Here is a 26,704-nt window from a genome sequence, read left to right on the forward strand (position 1 = left end):
TAGTTTCCTGAAAACTTAATCCTCCGGCACCTCACTGATGAATAGACACAGATATGAAATTTTCGATGTCTTAAAAGTCATCTACAGTCTACACTTTAAAATGAAGAAAACACATCATCTGATAAGTATTTTGTATGTTTCGATGTAACATAAACCTGAATTTCAAAAATGTATAATTCAAATATCTCTTCAGGTGACTTATTACTAACACGTATATTTTTTCTCCTTTACACACAGTCGCGTATTTAAAAATATAGGGTGTCCGGAATGGGATTGACAGTTTTTAAAAGTGCGTTTGTTTAATACGGTAACGAGTAGCTAGAAACAAAAACATACATTTTGAAGGCAAACTTAAAGAGTTTTATTGTAAGCAATTACAGTTCATTATAGCTCAGTATAGCTCCCCATGAGCTCCGTTTGTAGCATGGACAATGTTTACCCTGTATTCGATCACCCTCCACGTGTCTTGTAGCATCTGAGGGGTTACAGAGGCAGGAGCTTTCCGAATACTGTCCTACAGTTCTTGTAGTTCATTTATCTTATGGCCAGAATACACCTATGTAACCCCAAAGTAAGAAGTCTAGAGGGGTAACGTAAATCTTTTGCAGAATGTCAATAGAGAATCAATGTCTTTTCAGCTTGACATGTGGCTTAATTTCGTGCAAAAACTGCACCGAGGAAGCAAACAAACGGAACTTTTTGTGCACGACCTCGTGAACAGTGGACCTTGGAATTCCAAGCTGCCTGGTCCAGCGGAATTGATTTCCATAAGCTACGCCTGCTTTTTCCGACACCGAAGCAATTTTTGTTTGAGCGACAGAACACGTGGAGGGAGATTGAATCCTGGCTAGACATTCTCAATGCAACAAACAGAACCCATGGAGAGCTATAATGAGCTGTATGTGCTTCCAATAAAACTCTTTGAGTTTGCCTTCAAAATGTATGTTTTTGTTTCTAGCTACACCTTACCGTATTAAAATAACACACACACTTTTAAAAACTGTCAATCTCATTCCGGACACCCTCTTTGGGGAAGTGGGGTTCCGATGGAAGTTTTTCAATTAATATTTCAATACCTGGGTGTGGAAAATAATGTGGAACGCTTCACGATTTTGCGTGTCATCCTTGCGCAGGGGCCATGCTAATCTTCTCTGTATCGTTCCAATTTTAGTATATGTACCGCCGAAGCGAGTACGTCGAACTCATCACGGAGTTTCATATATATAGTCAGGATACATATCAAAGTATCTACTGCGAGAGTTAGAAATACAATTACACATTACTGCGAGAATAAACATCATACTACTGGAATATCATATCAAAGAATGTACAACTTAATTTAAAACCCTTTAGCTAGTGTCATCTATTCTCATATCGATAAATAAATTGATTGTGCTTCACAAAATGTGACCGACATCAATTTCGTAGTTTTCACGTAAGCGTGAAAATGAAATTCCACAAAATAGAAATGTAATGTGTGTGTTAAAATTTACTGTGGAATCCAGGACGTATTCGGCGGGGGTCCAGGTACTAAATTTGCGAATCAAAATATACTTGTCCAAAGCATTTGTTGTGTAATCATGATTATTTATTTCTGCCGAAGATTCCATTGCGATCATATCATACGGCTTTGAAGGAATTTATGCACGCTACTAATTATGATAATATTCTTAAAATATTAATCAAAAACTTTCCGGCATGGGTTTACAATACCGGACCACTCTCAAATTTCTATAAAATTTCGCCTACTTACTAATTTCGGTGTCCTGATGACGTATATGTAGTTCATATTTGGCGGTCACTTGTTACAATTGTACATTTACGTGTAAAACTTGTAAAATAACCTTGCGATTTACCACGGTCATTGTCCATACACAGCAATTCGGAACCATCTTTCTTTCGCAATTTATTAATGGTCTTCCTTTACGCACAACAATCTTGCTACCTTGAATATTGATGTTAGACGAGGAATTCCTACGAGGTTAGGTTAGGTTCCATTATCATAAATACAAAGAAAAATTAATATTTTGGCTTGTCTTGCCTAACATGAAAAAGCTTTCTCCCGTGACGTCAGAACACTATGTTGCTAAAGTGTTGTGCGATAAGTAACACCCATTCGGGGAAAATGGCGTGTTCCGTGGAGCTACTTTTCTTATGGTAGGGTTACGTTACGTTAAGAAATCTTAGTTTCTTCGGTTTTGTTTTTTTCTTACTCGACCGCCAATTATTACATGCAGATTCGTGATTAGGAGTTCACAATTAGTGAGCAGGCGAAATTTCATAGAAATTAGAGAGTGGTCCGGTATTGTAAACTCGTTCCAACTTTTCTTCTCGTCAACTGGATTTCGCATCGTTTTTTGATATTTAATAATTATTCAATTCTTTATCGATTTCACATTATTTTCCTTGCCAGGAAAGTTGTCGTCCGGATCAATCGGAAACAAAAGAACATCAAGAAAGTGCTCGAAACCGTATCAAACATACCAGTGCAGAATTCAAGTAAATATGGTCCTTTCTCCTCCGAAAATAGTAATTGTAGCACAAATGGAGCAAAAATTAGCACATGTGAGGAAGACAAGAGAAACAGCTTTCTGCTCTGTAAGGGCGAATTGAAATATCGCCGCCTCCGGCAAGGCCTAGTATCTAGGATACTTGGCTCTCACCCAGGAGGCCAGGGTTCGATTCTCGGTGCAGGAATAAGACCAGCCTCTGCACGTAATAGATGTATGTATGTTTTAATTTTGTAAATTAAGAAAATTTAGAACACCGTCTTTCGTTTTCAAGATAACATTTTTACAATTATGAAAGAAGATATCATTGTTTTGAGTTATGTCCTAGAATCTGACTACTTGAAGTTTTATCCTGATTCTTGCATTTTACACTTCATTTATCCATCTCGTGCAATTTTTATTTTTGCTCTTGTGTTGGAATACGAATTAACGGAACTTTATTTCTAATATCGGCTTTCACAATATAGTCTCTTTTCCCTTCTTTATTTCGATGTTTGAAATTGTTGATAACAATTTAGGGGGATGGAGGGGAGGCGACTGACCGGTTTGACCATCTAGCGAAGCTCATGGACCTGCCCGATTCCCACTTTGTGCTATCTCCTCAGTTTTAGCAAAAATAAAATAAAAAATTATGTCAAAATTGCAAAAATATATTAAAAGCAGATCACAAAAGGAATTTAGTTTCCTTAAAAATTAATCCTCCGGCACGTCACTGATGAATAGACACAGATATGAAATTTTCGATGTCTTAAAAGTCATCTACAGTCTACACTTTAAAATGAAGAAAACACATCATCTGATAAGTATTTTGTATGTTTCGATGTAACATACACCTGAATTTCAAAAATGTATAATTCAAATATCTCTTCAGGTGACTTATTACTAACACGTATATTTTTTCACCTTTACACACAGTCGCGTATCTAAAAATATAGGGTGTCCGGAATGGGATTGACAGTTTTTAAAAGTGCGTTTGTTTAATACAGTAACGAGTAGCTAGAAACAAAAACATACATTTTGAAGGCAAACTTAAAGAGTTTTATTGTAAGCAATTACAGTTCATTATAGCTCAGTATAGCTCCCCATGAGCTCCGTTTGTTGCATGGACAATGTTTACCCTGTATTCGATCACCCTCCACGTGTCTTGTAGCATCTGAGGGGTTACAGAGGCAGGAGCTTTCCGAATACTGTCCAACAGTTCTTGTAGTTCATTTATCTTTTTGCCAGAATACACCTATGTAACCCCAAAGTAAGAAGTCTAGAGGGGTAACGTAAATCTTTTGCAGAATGTCAATGGAGAATCAATGTCTTTTCAGCTTGACATGTGGCTTAATTTCGTGCAAAAACTGCACCGAGGAAGCAAACAAACGGAACTTTTTGTGCACGACCTCGTGAACAGTGGACCTTGGAATTCCAAGCTGCCTGGTCCACTGTATTGATTTTCATAAGCTACGCCTGCTTTTTCCGACACCGAAGCAATTTTTGTTTGAGCGACAGAACACGTGGAGGGAGATTGAATACTGGCTAGACATTCCCAATGCAACAAACAGAGCCCATGGAAAGCTATAATGAGCTGTATGTGCTTCCAATAAAACTCTTTGAGTTTGCCTTCAAAATGTATGTTTTTGTTTCTAGCTACACCTTACCGTATTAAAATAACACACACACTTTTAAAAACTGTCAATCTCATTCCGGACACCCTCTTTGGGGAAGTGGGGTTCCGAAGGAAGTTTTTCAATTAATATTTCAATACCTGGGTGTGGAAAAAATGTGGAACGCTTCACGATTTTGCGTGTCATCCTTGCACAGGGGCCATGCTAATCTTCTCTGTATCGTTCCAATTTTAGTATATGTACCGCCGAAGCGAGTACGTCGAACTCATCACGGAGTTTCATATATATAGTCAGGATACATATCAAAGTATCTACTGCGAGAGTTAGAAATACAATTACACATTACTGCGAGAATAAACATCATACTACTGGAATATCATATCAAAGAAATGTACAACTTAATTTAAAACCCTTTAGCTAGTGTCATCTATTCTCATATCGATAAATAAATTGATTGTGCTTCACAAAATGTGACCGACATCAATTTCGTAGTTTTCACGTAAGCGTGAAAATGAAATTCCACAAAATAGAAATGTAATGTGTGTGTTAAAATTTACTGTGGAATCCGGGACGTATTCGGCGGGGGTCCAGGTACTAAATTTGCGAATCAAAATATACTTGTCCAAAGCATTTGTTGTGTAATCATGTTTTATTTATTTCTGCCGAAGATTCCATTGCGATCATATCATACGGCTTTGAAGGAATTTATGCACGCTACTAATTATGATAATATTCTTAAAATATTAATCAAAAACTTTCCGGCATGGGTTTACAATACCGGACCACTCTCAAATTTCTATAAAATTTCGCCTACTTACTAATTTCGGTGTCCTGATGACGTATATGTAGTTCATATTTGGCGGTCACTTGTTACAATTGTACATTTACGTGTAAAACTTGTAAAATAACCTTGCGATTTACCACGGTCATTGTCCATACACAGCAATTCGGAACCATCTTTCTTTCGCAATTTATTAATGGTCTTCCTTTACGCACAACAATCTTGCTACCTTGAATATTGATGTTAGACGAGGAATTCCTACGAGGTTAGGTTAGGTTCCATTATCATAAATACAAAGAAAAATTAATATTTTGGCTTGTCTTGCCTAACATGAAAAAGCTTTCTCCCGTGACGTCAGAACACTATGTTGCTAAAGTGTTGTGCGATAAGTAACACCCATTCGGGGAAAATGGCGTGTTCCGTGGAGCTACTGTTCTTATGGTAGGGTTACGTTACGTTAAGAAATCTTAGTTTCTTCGGTTTTGTTTTTTTCTTACTCGACCGCCAATTATTACATGCAGATTCGTGATTAGGAGTTCACAATTAGTGAGCAGGCGAAATTTCATAGAAATTAGAGAGTGGTCCGGTATTGTAAACTCGTTCCAACTTTTCTTCTCGTCAACTGGATTTCGCATCGTTTTTTGATATTTAATAATTATTCAATTCTTTATCGATTTCACATTATTTTCCTTGCCAGGAAAGTTGTCGTCCGGGTCAATCGGAAACAAAAGAACATCAAGAAAGTGCTCGAAACCGTATCAAACATACCAGTGCAGAATTCAAGTAAATATGGTCCTTTCTCCTCCGAAAATAGTAATTGTAGCACAAATGGAGCAAAAATTAGCACATGTGAGGAAGACAAGAGAAACAGCTTTCTGCTCTGTAAGGGCGAATTGAAATGTCGCCGCCTCCGGCAAGGCCTAGTAGCTAGGATACCTGGCTCTCACCCAGGAGGCCCGGGTTCGATTCTCGGTGCAGGAATAAGACTAGCTTCTGCACTTAATAGATGTATGTAAGTTTTAATTTTGTAAATTAAGAAAATTTAGAACACCGTCTTTCGTTTTCAAGATAACATTTTTTACAATTATGAAAGAAGATATCATTGTTTTGAGTTATGTCCTAGAATCTGACTACTTGAAATTTTAACCTGATTCTTGCATTTTACACTTCATTTATCCATCTCGTGCAATTTTTATTTTTGCTCTTGTGTTGGAATACGAATTAACGGAACTTTATTTCTAATATCGGCTTTCACAATATAGTCTCTTTTCCCTTCTTTATTTCGATGTTTGAAATTGTTGATAAAAATTTAGGGGGATGGAGGGGAGGCGACTGATCGGTTTGACCATCTGGCGAAGCTCATGGACCTGCCCGATTCCCACTTTGTTATATCTCCTCAGTTTTAGCAAAAATAAAATAAAAAAATATGTCAAAATTGCAAAAATATATTAAAAGCAGATCACAAAAGGAATTTAGTTTCCTGAAAACTTAATCCTCCGGCACCTCACTGATGAATAGACACAGATATGAAATTTTCGATGTCTTAAAAGTCATCTACAGTCTACACTTTAAAATGAAGAAAACACATCATCTGATAAGTATTTTGTATGTTTCGATGTAACATAAACCTGAATTTCAAAAATGTATAATTCAAATATCTCTTCAGGTGACTTATTACTAACACGTATATTTTTTCACCTTTACACACAGTCGCGTATTTAAAAATATAGGGTGTCCGGAATGGGATTGACAGTTTTTAAAAGTGCGTTTGTTTAATACGGTAACGAGTAGCTAGAAACAAAAACATACATTTTGAAGGCAAACTTAAAGAGTTTTATTGTAAGCAATTACAGTTCATTATAGCTCAGTATAGCTCCCCATGAGCTCCGTTTGTAGCATGGACAATGTTTACCCTGTATTCGATCACCCTCCACGTGTCTTGTAGCATCTGAGGGGTTACAGAGGCAGGAGCTTTCCGAATACTGTCCTACAGTTCTTGTAGTTCATTTATCTTATGGCCAGAATACACCTATGTAACCCCAAAGTAAGAAGTCTAGAGGGGTAACGTAAATCTTTTGCAGAATGTCAATAGAGAATCAATGTCTTTTCAGCTTGACATGTGGCTTAATTTCGTGCAAAAACTGCACCGAGGAAGCAAACAAACGGAACTTTTTGTGCACGACCTCGTGAACAGTGGACCTTGGAATTCCAAGCTGCCTGGTCCACTGTATTGATTTCCATAAGCTACGCCTGCTTTTTCCGACACCGAAGCAATTTTTGTTTGAGCGACAGAACACGTGGAGGGAGATTGAATCCTGGCTAGACATTCTCAATGCAACAAACAGAACCCATGGAGAGCTATAATGAGCTGTATGTGCTTCCAATAAAACTCTTTGAGTTTGCCTTCAAAATGTATGTTTTTGTTTCTAGCTACACCTTACCGTATTAAAATAACACACACACTTTTAAAAACTGTCAATCTCATTCCGGACACCCTCTTTGGGGAAGTGGGGTTCCGAAGGAAGTTTTTCAATTAATATTTCAATACCTGGGTGTGGAAAAAATGTGGAACGCTTCACGATTTTGCGTGTCATCCTTGCGCAGGGGCCATGCTAATCTTCTCTGTATCGTTCCAATTTTAGTATATGTACCGCCGAAGCGAGTACGTCGAACTCATCACGGAGTTTCATATATATAGTCAGGATACATATCAAAGTATCTACTGCGAGAGTTAGAAATACAATTACACATTACTGCGAGAATAAACATCATACTACTGGAATATCATATCAAAGAAATGTACAACTTAATTTAAAACCCTTTAGCTAGTGTCATCTATTCTCATATCGATAAATAAATTGATTGTGCTTCACAAAATGTGACCGACATCAATTTCGTAGTTTTCACGTAAGCGTGAAAATGAAATTCCACAAAATAGAAATGTAATGTGTGTGTTAAAATTTACTGTGGAATCCAGGACGTATTCGGCGGGGGTCCAGGTACGAAATTTGCGAATCAAAATATACTTGTCCAAAGCATTTGTTGTGTAATCATGATTATTTATTTCTGCCGAAGATTCCATTGCGATCATATCATACGGCTTTGAAGGAATTTATGCACGCTACTAATTATGATAATATTCTTAAAATATTAATCAAAAACTTTCCGGCATGGGTTTACAATACCGGACCACTCTCAAATTTCTATAAAATTTCGCCTACTTACTAATTTCGGTGTCCTGATGACGTATATGTAGTTCATATTTGGCGGTCACTTGTTACAATTGTACATTTACGTGTAAAACTTGTAAAATAACCTTGCGATTTACCACGGTCATTGTCCATACAGAGCAATTCGGAACCATCTTTCTTTCGCAATTTATTAATGGTCTTCCTTTACGCACAACAATCTTGCTACCTTGAATATTGATGTTAGACGAGGAATTCCTACGAGGTTAGGTTAGGTTCTATTATCATAAATACAAAGAAAAATTAATATTTTGGCTTGTCTTGCCTAACATGAAAAATCTTTCTCCCGTGACGTCAGAACAATATGTTGCTAAAGTGTTGTGCGATAAGTAACACCCATTCGGGGAAAATGGCGTGTTCCGTGGAGCTACTGTTCTTATGGTAGGGTTACGTTACGTTAAGAAATCTTAGTTTCTTCGGTTTTGTTTTTTTCTTACTCGACCGCCAATTATTACATGCAGATTCGTGATTAGGAGTTCACAATTAGTGAGCAGGCGAAATTTCATAGAAATTAGAGAGTGGTCCGGTATTGTAAACTCGTTCCAACTTTTCTTCTCGTCAACTGGATTTCGCATCGTTTTTTGATATTTAATAATTCTTCAATTCTTTATCGATTTCACATTACTTTCCTTGCCAGGAAAGTTGTCGTCCGGGTAAATCGGAAACAAAAGAACATCAAGAAAGTGCTCGAAACCGTATCAAACATACCAGTGCAGAATTCAAGTAAATATGGTCGTTTCTGCTCCGAAAATAGTAATTGTAGCACAAATGGAGCAAACATTAGCACATGTGAGGAAGACAAGAGAAACAGCTTTCTGCTCTGTAAGGGCGAATTGAAATGTCGCCGCCTCCGGCAAGGCCTAGTAGCTAGGATACCTGGCTCTCACCCAGGAGGCCCGGGTTCGATTCTCGGTGCAGGAATAAGACTAGCTTCTGCACGTAATAGATGTATGTAAGTTTTAATTTTGTAAATTAAGAAAATTTAGAACACCGTCTTTCGTTTTCAAGATAACATTTTTTACAATTATGAAAGAAGATATCATTGTTTTGAGTTATGTCCTAGAATCTGACTACTTGAAATTTTAACCTGATTCTTTCATTTTACACTTCATTTATCCATCTCGTGCAATTTTTATTTTTGCTCTTGTGTTGGAATACGAATTAACGGAACTTTATTTCTAATATCGGCTTTCACAATATAGTCTCTTTTCCCTTCTTTATTTCGATGTTTGAAATTGTTGATAAAAATTTAGGGGGATGGAGGGGAGGCGACTGATCGGTTTGACCATCTGGCGAAGCTCATGGACCTACCCGATTCCCACTTTGTGCTATCTCCTCAGTTTTAGCAAAAATAAAATAAAAAAATATGTCAAAATTGCAAAAATATATTAAAAGCAGATCACAAAAGGAATTTAGTTTCCTGAAAATTTAATCCTCCGGCACGTCACTGATGAATAGACACAGATATGAAATTTTCGATGTCTTAAAAGTCATCTACAGTCTACACTTTAAAATGAAGAAAACACATCATCTGATAAGTATTTTGTATGTTTCGATGTAACATAAACCTGAATTTCAAAAATGTATAATTCAAATATCTCTTCAGGTGACTTATTACTAACACGTATATTTTTTCAACTTTACACACTGTCGCGTATTTAAAAATATAGGGTGTCCGGAATGGGATTGACAGTTTTTAAAAGTGCGTTTGTTTAATACGGTAACGAGTAGCTAGAAACAAAAACATACATTTTGAAGGCAAACTTAAAGAGTTTTATTGTAAGCAATTACAGTTCATTATAGCTCAGTATAGCTCCCCATGAGCTCCGTTTGTTGCATGGACAATGTTTACCCTGTATTCGATCACCCTCCACGTGTCTTGTAGCATCTGAGGGGTTACAGAGGCAGGAGCTTTCCGAATACTGTCCTAGAGTTCTTGTAGTTCATTTATCTTATGGCCAGAATACACCTATGTAACCCCAAAGTAAGAAGTCTAGAGGGGTAACGTAAATCTTTTGCAGAATGTCAATAGAGAATCAATGTCTTTTCAGCTTGACATGTGGCTTAATTTCGTGCAAAAACTGCACCGAGGAAGCAAACAAACGGAACTTTTTGTGCACGACCTGGTGAACAGTGGACCTTGGAATTCCAAGCTGCCTGGTCCACTGTATTGATTTCCATAAGCTACGCCTGCTTTTTCCGACACCGAAGCAATTTTTGTTTGAGCGACAGAACACGTGGAGGGAGATTGAATACTGGCTAGACATTCTCAATGCAACAAACAGAACCCATGGAGAGCTATAATGAGCTGTATGTGCTTCCAATAAAACTCTTTGAGTTTGCCTTCAAAATGTATGTTTTTGTTTCTAGCTACACCTTACCGTATTAAAATAACACACACACTTTTAAAAACTGTCAATCTCATTCCGGACACCCTCTTTGGGGAAGTGGGGTTCCGATGGAAGTTTTTCAATTAATATTTCAATACCTGGGTGTGGAAAAAAATGTGGAACGCTTCACGATTTTGCGTGTCATCCTTGCGCAGGGGCCATGCTAATCTTCTCTGTATCGTTCCAATTTTAGTATATGTACCGCCGAAGCGAGTACGTCGAACTCATCACGGAGTTTCATATATATAGTCAGGATACATATCAAAGTATCTACTGCGAGAGTTAGAAATACAATTACACATTACTGCGAGAATAAACATCATACTACTGGAATATCATATCAAAGAAATGTACAACTTAATTTAAAACCCTTTAGCTAGTGTCATCTATTCTCATATCGATAAATAAATTGATTGTGCTTCACAAAATGTGACCGACATCAATTTCGTAGTTTTCGCGTAAGCGTGAAAATGAAATTCCACAAAATAGAAATGTAATGTGTGTGTTAAAATTTACTGTGGAATCCAGGACGTATTCGGCGGGGGTCCAGGTACTAAATTTGCGAATCAAAATATACTTGTCCAAAGCATTTGTTGTGTAATCATGTTTTATTTATTTCTGCCGAAGATTCCATTGCGATCATATCATACGGCTTTGAAGGAATTTATGCACGCTACTAATTATGATAATATTCTTAAAATATTAATCAAAAACTTTCCGGCATGGGTTTACAATACCGGACTACTCTCAAATTTCTATAAAATTTCGCCTACTTACTAATTTCGGTGTCCTGATGACGTATATGTAGTTCATATTTGGCGGTCATATGTTACAATTGTACATTTACGTGTAAAACTTGTAAATAACCTTGCGATTTACCACGGTCATTGTCCATACACAGCAATTCGGAACCATCTTTCTTTCGCAATTTATTAATGGTCTTCCTTTACGCACAACAATCTTGCTTCCTTGAATATTGATGTTAGACGAGGAATTCCTACGATGTTAGGTTAGGTTCCATTATCATAAATACAAAGAAAAATTAATATTTTGGCTTGTCTTGCCTAACATGAAAAAGCTTTCTCCCGTGACGTCAGAACACTATGTTGCTAAAGTGTTGTGCGATACGTAACACCCATTCGGGGAAAATGGCGTGTTCCGTGGAGCTACTGTTCTTAAGGTAGGGTTACGTTACGTTAAGAAATCTTAGTTTCTTCGTTTTTGTTTTTTTCTTACTCGACCGCCAATTATTACAAGCAGATTCGTGATTAGGAGTTCACAATTAGTGAGCAGGCGAAATTTCATAGAAATTAGAGAGTGGTCCGGTATTGTAAACTCGTTCCAACTTTTCTTCTCGTCAACTGGATTTCGCAACGTTTTTTTATATTTAATAATTATTCAATTCTTTATCGATTTCACATTACTTTCCTTGCCAGGAAAATTGTCGTCCGGGTAAATCGGAAACAAAAGAACATCAAGAAAGTGCTCGAAACCGTATCAAACATACCAGTGCAGAATTCAAGTAAATATGGTCCTTTCTCCTCCGAAAATAGTAATTGTAGCACAAATGGAGCAAAAATTAGCACATGTGAGGAAGACAAGAGAAACAGCTTTCTGCTCTGTAAGGGCGAATTGAAATGTCGCCGCCTCCGGCAAGGCCTAGTAGCTAGGATACCTGGCTCTCACCCAGGAGGCCAGGGTTCGATTCTCGGTGCAGGAATAAGACTAGCTTCTGCACGTAACAGATGTATGTAAGTTTTAATTTTGTAAATTAAGAAAATTTAGAACACCGTCTTTCGTTTTCAAGATAACATTTTTTACAATTATGAAAGAAGATATCATTGTTTTGAGTTATGTCCTAGAATCTGACTACTTGAAATTTTAACCTGATTCTTGCATTTTACACTTCATTTATCCATCTCGTGCAATTTTTATTTTTGCTCTTGTGTTGGAATACGAATTAACGGAACTTTATTTCTAATATCGGCTTTCACAATATAGTCTCTTTTCCCTTCTTTATTTCGATGTTTGAAATTGTTGATAAAAATTTAGGGGGATGGAGGGGAGGCGACTGATCGGTTTGACCATCTGGCGAAGCTCATGGACCTGCCCGATTCCCACTTTGTGCTATCTCCTCAGTTTTAGCAAAAATAAAATAAAAAAATATGTCAAAATTGCAAAAATATATTAAAAGCAGATCACAAAAGGAATTTAGTTTCCTGAAAATTTAATCCTCCGGCACGTCACTGATGAATAGACACAGATATGAAATTTTCGATGTCTTAAAAGTCATCTACAGTCTACACTTTAAAATGAAGAAAAAACATCATCTGATAAGTATTTTGTATGTTTCGATGTAACATAAACCTGAATTTCAAAAATGTATAATTCAAATATCTCTTCAGGTGACTTATTACTAACACGTATATTTTTTCACCTTTACACACTGTCGCGTATTTAAAAATATAGGGTGTCCGGAATGGGATTGACAGTTTTTAAAAGTGCGTTTGTTTAATACGGTAACGAGTAGCTAGAAACAAAAACATACATTTTGAAGGCAAACTTAAAGAGTTTTATTGTAAGCAATTACAGTTCATTATAGCTCAGTATAGCTCCCCATGAGCTCCGTTTGTAGCATGGACAATGTTTACCCTGTATTCGATCACCCTCCACGTGTCTTGTAGCATCTGAGGGGTTACAGAGGCAGGAGCTTTCCGAATACTGTCCTACAGTTCTTGTAGTTCATTTATCTTATGGCCAGAATACACCTATGTAACCCCAAAGTAAGAAGTCTAGAGGGGTAACGTAAATCTTTTGCAGAATGTCAATAGAGAATCAATGTCTTTTCAGCTTGACATGTGGCTTAATTTCGTGCAAAAACTGCACCTAGGAAGCAAGCAAACGGAAATTTTTGTGCACGACGTCGTGAACAGTGGACCTTGGAATTCCAAGCTGCCTGGTCCAGCGGAATTGATTTCCATAAGCTACGCCTGCTTTTTCCTGCACCGAAGCAATTTTTGTTTGAGCGACAGAACACGTGGGGGGAGATTGAATACTGGCTAGACATTCTCAATGCAACAAACAGAGCCCATGGAGAGCTATAATGAGCTGTATGTGCTTCCAATAAAACTCTTTGAGTTTGCCTTCAAAATGTATGTTTTTGTTTCTAGCTACACCTTACCGTATTAAAATAACACACACACTTTTAAAAACTGTCAATCTCATTCCGGACACCCTCTTTGGGGAAGTGGGGTTCCGAAGGAAGTTTTTCAATTAATATTTCAATACCTGGGTGTGGAAAAAATGTGGAACGCTTCACGATTTTGGGTGTCATCCTTGCGCAGGGGCCATGCTAATCTTCTCTGTATCGTTCCAATTTTAGTATATGTACCGCCGAAGCGAGTACGTCGAACTCATCACGGAGTTTCATATATATAGTCAGGATACATATCAAAGTATCTACTGCGAGAGTTAGAAATACAATTACACATTACTGCGAGAATAAACATCATACTACTGGAATATCATATCAAAGAAATGTACAACTTAATTTAAAACCCTTTAGCTAGTGTAATCTATTCTCATATCGATAAATAAATTGATTGTGCTTCACAAAATGTGACCGACATCAATTTCGTAGTTTTCACGTAAGCGTGAAAATGAAATTCCACAAAATAGAAATGTAATGTGTGTGTTAAAATTTACTGTGGAATCCAGGACGTATTCGGCGGGGGTCCAGGTACTAAATTTGCGAATCAAAATATACTTGTCCAAAGCATTTGTTGTGTAATCATGTTTTATTTATTTCTGCCGAAGATTCCATTGCGATCATATCATACGGCTTTGAAGGAATTTATGAACGCTACTAATTATAATATTCTTAAAATATTAATCAAAAACTTTCCGGCATGGGTTTACAATACCGGACCACTCTCAAATTTCTATAAAATTTCGCCTACTTACTAATTTCGGTGTCCTGATGACGTATATGTAGTTCATATTTGGCGGTCATTTGTTACAATTGTACATTTACGTGTAAAACTTGTAAAATAACCTTGCGATTTACCACGGTCATTGTCCATACACAGCAATTCGGAACCATCCTTCTTTCGCAATTTATTAATGGTCTTCCTTTACGCACAACAATCTTGCTACCTTGAATATTGATGTTAGACGAGGAATTCCTACGAGGTTAGGTTAGGTTCCATTATCATAAATACAAAGAAAAATTAATATTTTGGCTTGTCTTGCCTAACATGAAAAAGCTTTCTCCCGTGACGTCAGAACACTATGTTGCTAAAGTGTTGTGCGATACGTAACACCCATTCGGGGAAAATGGCGTGTTCCGTGGAGCTACTGTTCTTATGGTAGGGTTACGTTACGTTAAGAAATCTTAGTTTCTTCGTTTTTGTTTTTTTCTTACTCGACCGCCAATTATTACATGCAAATTCGTGATTAGGAGTTCACAATTAGTGAGCAGGCGAAATTTCATAGAAATTATAGAGTGGTCCGGTATTGTAAACTCGTTCCAACTTTTCTTCTCGTCAACTGGATTTCGCATCGTTTTTTGATATTTAATAATTATTCAATTCTTTATCGATTTCACATTACTTTCCTTACCAGGAAAGTTGTCGTCCGGGTCAATCGGAAACAAAAGAACATCAAGAAAGTGCTCGAAACCGTATCAAACATACCAGTGCAGAATTCAAGTAAATATGGTCATTTCTCCACCGAAAATAGTAATTGTAGCACAAATGGAGCAAAAATTAGCACATGTGAGGAAGACAAGAGAAACAGCTTTCTGCTCTGTAAGGGCGAATTGAAATATCGCCGCCTCCGGCAAGGCCTAGTAGCTAGGATACCTGGCTCTCACCCAGGAGGCCCGGGTTCGATTCTCGGTGCAGGAATAAGACTAGTTTCTGCACGTAATAGATGTATGTAAGTTTTAATTTTGTAAATTAAGAAAATTTAGAACACCGTCTTTCGTTTTCAAGATAACATTTTTTACAATTATGAAAGAAGATATCATTGTTTTGAGTTATGTCCTAGAATCTGACTACTTGAAGTTTTAACCTGATTCTTGCATTTTACACTTCATTTATCCATCTCGTGCAATTTTTATTTTTGCTCTTGTGTTGGAATACGAATTAACGGAACTTTATTTCTAATAACGGGTTTCACAATATAGTCTCTTTTCCCTTGTTTATTTCGATGTTTGAAATTGTTGATAAAAATTTAGGGGGATGGAGGGGAGGCGACTGATCGGTTTGACCATCTGGCGAAGCTCATGGACCTGCCCGATTCCCACTTTGTGCTATCTCCTCAGTTTTAGCAAAAATAAAATAAAAAATATGTCAAAATTGCAAAAATATATTAAAAGCAGATCACAAAAGGAATTTAGTTTCCTGAAAACTTAATCCTCCGGCACCTCACTGATGAATAGACACAGATATGAAATTTTCGATGTCTTAAAAGTCATCTACAGTCTACACTTTAAAATGAAGAAAACACATCATCTGATAAGTATTTTGTATGTTTCGATGTAACATAAACCTGAATTTCAAAAATGTATAATTCAAATATCTCTTCAGGTGACTTATTACTAACATGTATATTTTTTCACCTTTACACACAGTCGCGTATTTAAAAATATAGGGTGTCCGGAATGGGATTGACAGTTTTTAAAAGTGCGTTTGTTTAATACGGTAACGAGTAGCTAGAAACAAAAACATACATTTTGAAGGCAAACTTAAAGAGTTTTATTGTAAGCAATTACAGTTCATTATAGCTCAGTATAGCTCCCCATGAGCTCCGTTTGTTGCATGGACAATGTTTACCCTGTATTCGATCACCCTCCACGTGTCATGTAGCATCTGAGGGGTTACAGAGGCAGGAGCTTTCCGAATACTGTCCTACAGTTCTTGTAGTTCATTTATCTTATGGCCAGAATACACCTATGTAACCCCAAAGTAAGAAGTCTAGAGGGGTAACGTAAATCTTTTGCAGAATGTCAATAGAGAATCAATGTCTTTTCAGCTTGACATGTGGCTTAATTTCGTGCAAAAACTGCACCGAGGAAGCAAACAAACGGAACTTTTTGTGCACGACCTCGTGAACAGTGGACCTTGGAATTCCAAGCTGCCTGGTCCACTGTATTGATTTCCATAAGCTACGCCTGCTTTTTCCGACACCGAAGCAATTTTTGTTTGAGCGACAGAACACGTGGAGGGAGATTGAATCCTTTCTAGACATTCTCAATGCAACAAACAGAGCCCATGGAGAGCTATAATGAGCTGTATGTGCTTCCAATAAAACTCTTTGAGTTTGCCTTCAAAATGTATGTTTTTGTTTCTAGCTACACCTTACCGTATTAAAATAACACACACACTTTTAAAAACTGTCAATCTCATTCCGGACACCCTCTTTGGGGAAGTGGGGTACCGATGGAAGTTTTTCAATTAATATTTCAATACCTGGGTGTGGAAAAAATGTGGAACGCTTCACGATTTTGCGTGTCATCCTTGCGCAGGGGCCATGCTAATCTTCTCTGTATCGTTCCAATTTTAGTATATGTACCGCCGAAGCGAGTACGTCGAACTCATCACGGAGTTTCATATATATAGTCAGGATACATATCAAAGTATCTACTGCGAGAGTTAGAAATACAATTACACATTACTGCGAGAATAAACATCATACTACTGGAATATCATATCAAAGAAATGTACAACTTAATTTAAAACCCTTTAGCTAGTGTCATCTATTCTCATATCGATAAATAAATTGATTGTGCTTCACAAAATGTGACCGACATCAATTTCGTAGTTTTCACGTAAGCGTGAAAATGAAATTCCACAAAATAGAAATGTAATGTGTGTGTTAAAATTTACTGTGGAATCCAGGACGTATTCGGCGGGGGTCCAGGTACGAAATTTGCGAATCAAAATATACTTGTCCAAAGCATTTGTTGTGTAATCATGTTTTATTTATTTCTGCCGAAGATTCCATTGCGATCATATCATACGGCTTTGAAGGAATTTATGCACGCTACTAATTATGATAATATTCTTAAAATATTAATCAAAAACTTTCCGGCATGGGTTTACAATACCGGACCACTCTCAAATTTCTATAAAATTTCGCCTACTTACTAATTTCGGTGTCCTGATGACGTATATGTAGTTCATATTTGGCGGTCACTTGTTACAATTGTACATTTACGTGTAAAACTTGTAAAATAACCTTGCGATTTACCACGGTCATTGTCCATACACAGCAATTCGGAACCATCTTTCTTTCGCAATTTATTAATGGTCTTCCTTTACGCACAACAATCTTGCTACCTTGAATATTGATGTTACACGAGGAATACCTACGAGGTTAGGTTAGGTTCCATTATCATAAATACAAAGAAAAATTAATATTTTGGCTTGTCTTGCCTAACATGAAAAAGCTTTCTCCCGTGACGTCAGAACACTATGTTGCTAAAGTGTTGTGCGATAAGTAACACCCATTCGGGGGAAATGGCGTGTTCCGTGGAGCTACTTTTCTTATGGTAGGGTTACGTTACGTTAAGAAATCTTAGTTTCTTCGTTTTTGTTTTTTTCTTACTCGACCGCCAATTATTACATGCAGATTCGTGATTAGGAGTTAACAATTAGTGAGCAGGCGAAATTTCATAGAAATTAGAGAGTGGTCCGGTATTGTAAACTCGTTCCAACTTTTCTTCTCGTCAACTGGATTTCGCATCGTTTTTTGATATTTAATAATTATTCAATTCTTTATCGATTTCACACTACTTTCCTTCCCAGGAGAGTTGTCGTCCGGGTCAATCGGAAACAAAAGAACATCAAGAAAGTGCTCGAAACCGTATCAAACATACCAGTGCAGAATTCAAGTAAATATGGTCCTTTCTCCTCCGAAAATAGTAATTGTAGCACAAATGGAGCAAAAATTAGCACATGTGAGAAAGACAAGAGAAACAGCTTTCTGCTCTGTAAGGGCGAATTGAAATGTCGCCGCCTCCGGCAAGGCCTAGTAGCTAGGATACCTGGCTCTCACCCAGGAGGCCCGGGTTCGATTCTCGGTGCAGGAATAAGACTAGCTTCTGCACTTAATAGATGTATGTAAGTTTTAATTTTGTAAATTAAGAAAATTTAGAACACCGTCTTTCGTTTTCAAGATAACATTTTTTACAATTATGAAAGAAGATATCATTGTTTTGAGTTATGTCCTAGAATCTGACTACTTGAAGTTTTAACCTGATTCTTGCATTTTACACTTCATTTATCCATCTCGTGCAATTTTTATTTTTGCTCTTGTGTTGGAATACGAATTAACGGAACTTTATTTCTAATATCGGCTTTCACAATATAGTCTCTTTTCCCTTCTTTATTTCGATGTTTGAAATTGTTGATAAAAAATTTAGGGGGATGGAGGGGAGGCGACTGACCGGTTTGACCATCTAGCGAAGCTCATGGACCTGCCCGATTCCCAGTTTGTGCTATCTCCTCAGTTTTAGCAAAAATAAAATAAAAAATTATGTCAAAATTGCAAAAATATATTAAAAGCAGATCACAAAAGGAATTTAGTTTCCTGAAAACTTAATCCTCCGGCACGTCACTGATGAATAGACACAGATATGAAATTTTCGATGTCTTAAAAGTCATTTACAGTCTACACTTCAAAATGAAGAAAACACATCATCTGGTAAGTATTTTGTATGTTTCGATGTAACATAAACCTGAATTTCAAAAATGTATAATTCAAATATCTCTTCAGGTGACTTATTACTAACACGTATATTTTTTCACCTTTACACACAGTCGCGTATCTAAAAATATAGGGTGTCCGGAATGGGATTGACAGTTTTTAAAAGTGCGTTTGTTTAATACGGTAACGAGAAGCTAGAAACAAAAACATACATTTTGAAGGCAAACTTAAAGAGTTTTATTGTAAGCAATTACAGTTCATTATAGCTCAGTATAGCTCCCCATGAGCTCCGTTTGTTGCATGGACAATGTTTACCCTGTATTCGATCACCCTCCACGTGTCATGTAGCATCTGAGGGGTTACAGAGGCAGGAGCTTTCCGAATACTGTCCTACAGTTCTTGTAGTTCATTTATCTTATGGCCAGAATACACCTATGTAACCCCAAAGTAAGAAGTCTAGAGGGGTAACGTAAATCTTTTGCAGAATGTCAATAGAGAATCAATGTCTTTTCAGCCTGACATGTGGCTTAATTTCGTGCAAAAACTGCACCGAGGAAGCAAACAAACGGAACTTTTTGTGCACGACCTCGTGAACAGTGGACCTTGGAATTCCAAGCTGCCTGGTCCACTGTATTGATTTCCATAAGCTACGCCTGCTTTTTCCGACACCGAAGCAATTTTTGTTTGAGCGACAGAACACGTGGAGGGAGATTGAATCCTTTCTAGACATTCTCAATGAAACAAACAGAACCCATGGAGAGCTATAATGAGCTGTATGTGCTTCCAATAAAACTCTTTGAGTTTGCCTTCAAAATGTATGTTTTTGTTTCTAGCTACACCTTACCGTATTAAAATAACACACACACTTTTAAAAACTGTCAATCTCATTCCGGACACCCTCTTTGGGGAAGTGGGGTTCCGATGGAAGTTTTTCAATTAATATTTCAATACCTGGGTGTGGAAAAAATGTGGAACGCTTCACGATTTTGCGTGTCATCCTTGCGCAGGGGCCATGCTAATCTTCTCTGTATCGTTCCAATTTTAGTATATGTACCGCCGAAGCGAGTACGTCGAACTCATCACGGAGTTTCATATATATAGTCAGGATACATATCAAAGTATCTACTGCGAGAGTTAGAAATACAATTACACATTACTGCGAGAATATACATCATACTACTGGAATATCATATCAAAGAAATGTACAACTTAATTTAAAACCCTTTAGCTAGTGTAATCTATTCTCATATCGATAAATAAATTGATTGTGCTTCACAAAATGTGACCGACATCAATTTCGTAGTTTTCACGTAAGCGTGAAAATGAAATTCCACAAAATAGAAATGTAATGTGTGTGTTAAAATTTACTGTGGAATCCAGGACGTATTCGGCGGGGGTCCAGGTACGAAATTTGCGAATCAAAATATACTTGTCCAAAGCATTTGTTGTGTAATCATGTTTTATTTATTTCTGCCGAAGATTCCATTGCGATCATATCATACGGCTTTGAAGGAATTTATGCACGCTACTAATTATGATAAAATTCTTAAAATATTAATCAAAAACTTTCCGGCATGGGTTTACAATACCGGACTACTCTCAAATTTCTATAAAATTTCGCCTACTTACTAATTTCGGTGTCCTGATGACGTATATGTAGTTCATATTTGGCGGTCACTTGTTACAATTGTACATTTACGTGTAAAACTTGTAAAATAACCTTGCGATTTACCACGGTCATTGTCCATACACAGCAATTCGGAACCATCTTTCTTTCGCAATTTATTAATGGTCTTCCTTTACGCACAACAATCTTGCTACCTTGAATATTGATGTTACACGAGGAATACCTACGAGGTTAGGTTAGGTTCCATTATCATAAATACAAAGAAAAATTAATATTTTGGCTTGTCTTGCCTAACATGAAAAAGCTTTCTCCCGTGACGTCAGAACACTATGTTGCTAAAGTGTTGTGCGATAAGTAACACCCATTCGAAGAAAATGGCGTGTTCCGTGGAGCTACTTTTCTTATGGTAGGGTTACGTTACGTTAAGAAATCTTAGTTTCTTCGTTTTTGTTTTTTTCTTACTCGACCGCCAATTATTACATGCAGATTAGTGATTAGGAGTTCACAATTAGTGAGCAGGCGAAATTTCATAGAAATTAGAGAGTGGTCCGGTATTGTAAACTCGTTCCAACTTTTCTTCTCGTCAACTGGATTTCGCATCGTTTTTTGATATTTAATAATTATTCAATTCTTTATCGATTTCACACTACTTTCCTTGCCAGGAGAGTTGTCGTCCGGGTAAATCGGAAACAAAAGAACATCAAGAAAGTGCTCGAAACCGTATCAAACATACCAGTGCAGAATTCAAGTAAATATGGTCCTTTCTCCTCCGAAAATAGTAATTGTAGCACAAATGGAGCAAAAATTAGCACATGTGAGAAAGACAAGAGAAACAGCTTTCTGCTCTGTAAGGGCGAATTGAAATGTCGCCGCCTCCGGCAAGGCCTAGTAGCTAGGATACCTGGCTCTCACCCAGGAGGCCCGGGTTCGATTCTCGGTGCAGGAATAAGACTAGCTTCTGCACTTAATAGATGTATGTAAGTTTTAATTTTGTAAATTAAGAAAATTTAGAACACCGTCTTTCGTTTTCAAGATAACATTTTTTACAATTATGAAAGAAGATATCATTGTTTTGAGTTATGTCCTAGAATCTGACTACTTGAAGTTTTAACCTGATTCTTGCATTTTACACTTCATTTATCCATCTCGTGCAATTTTTATTTTTGCTCTTGTGTTGGAATACGAATTAACGGAACTTTATTTCTAATATCGGCTTTCACAATATAGTCTCTTTTCCCTTCTTTATTTCGATGTTTGAAATTGTTGATAAAAAATTTAGGGGGATGGAGGGGAGGCGACTGACCGGTTTGACCATCTAGCGAAGCTCATGGACCTGCCCGATTCCCAGTTTGTGCTATCTCCTCAGTTTTAGCAAAAATAAAATAAAAAATTATGTCAAAATTGCAAAAATATATTAAAAGCAGATCACAAAAGGAATTTAGTTTCCTGAAAACTTAATCCTCCGGCACGTCACTGATGAATAGACACAGATATGAAATTTTCGATGTCTTAAAAGTCATTTACAGTCTACACTTCAAAATGAAGAAAACACATCATCTGGTAAGTATTTTGTATGTTTCGATGTAACATAAACCTGAATTTCAAAAATGTATAATTCAAATATCTCTTCAGGTGACTTATTACTAACACGTATATTTTTTCACCTTTACACACAGTCGCGTATCTAAAAATATAGGGTGTCCGGAATGGGATTGACAGTTTTTAAAAGTGCGTTTGTTTAATACGGTAACGAGAAGCTAGAAACAAAAACATACATTTTGAAGGCAAACTTAAAGAGTTTTATTGTAAGCAATTACAGTTCATTATAGCTCAGTATAGCTCCCCATGAGCTCCGTTTGTTGCATGGACAATGTTTACCCTGTATTCGATCACCCTCCACGTGTCATGTAGCATCTGAGGGGTTACAGAGGCAGGAGCTTTCCGAATACTGTCCTACAGTTCTTGTAGTTCATTTATCTTATGGCCAGAATACACCTATGTAACCCCAAAGTAAGAAGTCTAGAGGGGTAACGTAAATCTTTTGCAGAATGTCAATAGAGAATCAATGTCTTTTCAGCCTGACATGTGGCTTAATTTCGTGCAAAAACTGCACCGAGGAAGCAAACAAACGGAACTTTTTGTGCACGACCTCGTGAACAGTGGACCTTGGAATTCCAAGCTGCCTGGTCCACTGTATTGATTTCCATAAGCTACGCCTGCTTTTTCCGACACCGAAGCAATTTTTGTTTGAGCGACAGAACACGTGGAGGGAGATTGAATCCTTTCTAGACATTCTCAATGAAACAAACAGAACCCATGGAGAGCTATAATGAGCTGTATGTGCTTCCAATAAAACTCTTTGAGTTTGCCTTCAAAATGTATGTTTTTGTTTCTAGCTACACCTTACCGTATTAAAATAACACACACACTTTTAAAAACTGTCAATCTCATTCCGGACACCCTCTTTGGGGAAGTGGGGTTCCGATGGAAGTTTTTCAATTAATATTTCAATACCTGGGTGTGGAAAAAATGTGGAACGCTTCACGATTTTGCGTGTCATCCTTGCGCAGGGGCCATGCTAATCTTCTCTGTATCGTTCCAATTTTAGTATATGTACCGCCGAAGCGAGTACGTCGAACTCATCACGGAGTTTCATATATATAGTCAGGATACATATCAAAGTATCTACTGCGAGAGTTAGAAATACAATTACACATTACTGCGAGAATAAACATCATACTACTGGAATATCATATCAAAGAAATGTACAACTTAATTTAAAACCCTTTAGCTAGTGTAATCTATTCTCATATCGATAAATAAATTGATTGTGCTTCACAAAATGTGACCGACATCAATTTCGTAGTTTTCACGTAAGCGTGAAAATGAAATTCCACAAAATAGAAATGTAATGTGTGTGTTAAAATTTACTGTGGAATCCAGGACGTATTCGGCGGGGGTCCAGGTACGAAATTTGCGAATCAAAATATACTTGTCCAAAGCATTTGTTGTGTAATCATGTTTTATTTATTTCTGCCGAAGATTCCATTGCGATCATATCATACGGCTTTGAAGGAATTTATGCACGCTACTAATTATGATAAAATTCTTAAAATATTAATCAAAAACTTTCCGGCATGGGTTTAAAATACCGGACCACTCTCAAATTTCTATAAAATTTCGCCTACTTACTAATTTCGGTGTCCTGATGACGTATATGTAGTTCATATTTGGCGGTCACTTGTTACAATTGTACATTTACGTGTAAAACTTGTAAAATAACCTTGCGATTTACCACGGTCATTGTCCATACACAGCAATTCGGAACCATCTTTCCTTCGCAATTTATTAATGGTCTTCCTTTACGCACAACAATCTTGCTACCTTGAATATTGATGTTACACGAGGAATACCTACGAGGTTAGGTTAGGTTCCATTATCATAAATACAAAGAAAAATTAATATTTTGGCTTGTCTTGCCTAACATGAAAAAGCTTTCTCCCGTGACGTCAGAACACTATGTTGCTAAAGTGTTGTGCGATAAGTAACACCCATTCGAAGAAAATGGCGTGTTCCGTGGAGCTACTTTTCTTATGGTAGGGTTACGTTACGTTAAGAAATCTTAGTTTCTTCGTTTTTGTTTTTTTCTTACTCGACCGCCAATTATTACATGCAGATTAGTGATTAGGAGTTCACAATTAGTGAGCAGGCGAAATTTCATAGAAATTAGAGAGTGGTCCGGTATTGTAAACTCGTTCCAACTTTTCTTCTCGTCAACTGGATTTCGCATCGTTTTTTGATATTTAATAATTATTCAATTCTTTATCGATTTCACACTACTTTCCTTGCCAGGAGAGTTGTCGTCCGGGTAAATCGGAAACAAAAGAACATCAAGAAAGTGCTCGAAACCGTATCAAACATACCAGTGCAGAATTCAAGTAAATATGGTCCTTTCTCCTCCGAAAATAGTAATTGTAGCACAAATGGAGCAAAAATTAGCACATGTGAGAAAGACAAGAGAAACAGCTTTCTGCTCTGTAAGGGCGAATTGAAATGTCGCCGCCTCCGGCAAGGCCTAGTAGCTAGGATACCTGGCTCTCACCCAGGAGGCCCGGGTTCGATTCTCGGTGCAGGAATAAGACTAGCTTCTGCACTTAATAGATGTATGTAAGTTTTAATTTTGTAAATTAAGAAAATTTAGAACACCGTCTTTCGTTTTCAAGATAACATTTTTTACAATTATGAAAGAAGATATCATTGTTTTGAGTTATGTCCTAGAATCTGACTACTTGAAGTTTTAACCTGATTCTTGCATTTTACACTTCATTTATCCATCTCGTGCAATTTTTATTTTTGCTCTTGTGTTGGAATACGAATTAACGGAACTTTATTTCTAATATCGGCTTTCACAATATAGTCTCTTTTCCCTTCTTTATTTCGATGTTTGAAATTGTTGATAAAAAATTTAGGGGGATGGAGGGGAGGCGACTGACCGGTTTGACCATCTAGCGAAGCTCATGGACCTGCCCGATTCCCAGTTTGTGCTATCTCCTCAGTTTTAGCAAAAATAAAATAAAAAATTATGTCAAAATTGCAAAAATATATTAAAAGCAGATCACAAAAGGAATTTAGTTTCCTGAAAACTTAATCCTCCGGCACGTCACTGATGAATAGACACAGATATGAAATTTTCGATGTCTTAAAAGTCATTTACAGTCTACACTTCAAAATGAAGAAAACACATCATCTGGTAAGTATTTTGTATGTTTCGATGTAACATACACCTGAATTTCAAAAATGTATAATTCAAATATCTCTTCAGGTGACTTATTACTAACACGTATATTTTTTCACCTTTACACACAGTCGCGTATCTAAAAATATAGGGTGTCCGGAATGGGATTGACAGTTTTTAAAAGTGCGTTTGTTTAATACGGTAACGAGAAGCTAGAAACAAAAACATACATTTTGAAGGCAAACTTAAAGAGTTTTATTGTAAGCAATTACAGTTCATTATAGCTCAGTATAGCTTCCCATGAGCTCCGTTTGTTGCATGGACAATGTTTACTCTGTATTCGATCACCCTCCACGTGTCTTGTAGCATCTGAGGGGTTACAGAGGCAGGAGCTTTCCGAATACTGTCCTACAGTTCTTGTAATTCATTTATCTTATGGCCAGAATACACCTATGTAACCCCAAAGTAAGAAGTCTAGAGGGGTAACGTAAATCTTTTGCAGAATATCAATGGAGACACAATGTCTTTTCAGCTTGACATGTGGCTTAAATTCGTGCAAAAACTGCACCTAGGAAGCAAACAAACGGAACTTTTTGTTAACGACCTCGTGAACAGTGGACCTTGGAATTCCAAGCTGCCTGGTCCACTGTATTGATTTCCATAAGCTACGCCTGCTTTTTCCGACACCGAAGCAATTTTTGTTTGAGCGACAGAACACGTGGAGGGAGATTGAATCCTGGCTAGACATTCTCAATGCAAGAAACAGAACCCATGGAGAGCTATAATGAGCTGTATGTGCTTCCAATAAAACTCTTTGAGTTTGCCTTCAAAATGTATGTTTTTGTTTCTAGCTACACCTTACCGTATTAAAATAACACACACACTTTTAAAAACTGTCAATCTCATTCCGGACACCCTCTTTGGGGAAGTGGGGTTCCGAAGGAAGTTTTTCAATTAATATTTCAATACCTGGGTGTGGAAAAAAATGTGGAACGCTTCACGATTTTGCGTGTCATCCTTGCGCAGGGGCCATGCTAATCTTCTCTGTATCGTTCCAATTTTAGTATATGTACCGCCGAAGCGAGTAC

At 37.2% G+C, this 26,704-nt stretch overlaps 9 non-coding genes across 9 annotated transcripts; all 9 read right to left on the bottom strand.

Annotated features, from left to right (window-relative positions):
- Positions 1-1,088: 1,088 nt before the first annotated feature.
- On the bottom strand, positions 1,089-1,195 carry LOC145997898 (U6 spliceosomal RNA). Its single transcript, XR_014443284.1, has one exon. It is a non-coding gene; the product is annotated as a U6 spliceosomal RNA (small nuclear RNA).
- A 3,079-nt stretch (positions 1,196-4,274) lies between these two features.
- LOC145997897 (U6 spliceosomal RNA) lies at positions 4,275-4,381 on the bottom strand. The gene has a single exon (XR_014443283.1). It is a non-coding gene; the product is annotated as a U6 spliceosomal RNA (small nuclear RNA).
- A 3,082-nt stretch (positions 4,382-7,463) lies between these two features.
- On the bottom strand, positions 7,464-7,570 carry LOC145997881 (U6 spliceosomal RNA). Its single transcript, XR_014443267.1, has one exon. It is a non-coding gene; the product is annotated as a U6 spliceosomal RNA (small nuclear RNA).
- Positions 7,571-10,652: 3,082 nt separating this feature from the next.
- LOC145997882 (U6 spliceosomal RNA) lies at positions 10,653-10,759 on the bottom strand. The gene has a single exon (XR_014443268.1). It is a non-coding gene; the product is annotated as a U6 spliceosomal RNA (small nuclear RNA).
- A 3,082-nt stretch (positions 10,760-13,841) lies between these two features.
- Positions 13,842-13,948, bottom strand: LOC145997894 (U6 spliceosomal RNA). Its single transcript, XR_014443280.1, has one exon. It is a non-coding gene; the product is annotated as a U6 spliceosomal RNA (small nuclear RNA).
- Positions 13,949-17,026: 3,078 nt separating this feature from the next.
- On the bottom strand, positions 17,027-17,133 carry LOC145997883 (U6 spliceosomal RNA). Its single transcript, XR_014443269.1, has one exon. It is a non-coding gene; the product is annotated as a U6 spliceosomal RNA (small nuclear RNA).
- Positions 17,134-20,216: 3,083 nt separating this feature from the next.
- Positions 20,217-20,323, bottom strand: LOC145997884 (U6 spliceosomal RNA). The gene has a single exon (XR_014443270.1). It is a non-coding gene; the product is annotated as a U6 spliceosomal RNA (small nuclear RNA).
- A 3,083-nt stretch (positions 20,324-23,406) lies between these two features.
- On the bottom strand, positions 23,407-23,513 carry LOC145997885 (U6 spliceosomal RNA). The gene has a single exon (XR_014443271.1). It is a non-coding gene; the product is annotated as a U6 spliceosomal RNA (small nuclear RNA).
- A 3,084-nt stretch (positions 23,514-26,597) lies between these two features.
- On the bottom strand, positions 26,598-26,704 carry LOC145997886 (U6 spliceosomal RNA). The gene has a single exon (XR_014443272.1). It is a non-coding gene; the product is annotated as a U6 spliceosomal RNA (small nuclear RNA).

This window comes from Lepisma saccharinum, chromosome 13, assembly GCF_977018435.1.
Source record: "Lepisma saccharinum chromosome 13, izLepSacc3.1, whole genome shotgun sequence".
Classification (NCBI taxonomy): Eukaryota; Metazoa; Arthropoda; class Insecta; order Zygentoma; family Lepismatidae; genus Lepisma; species Lepisma saccharinum.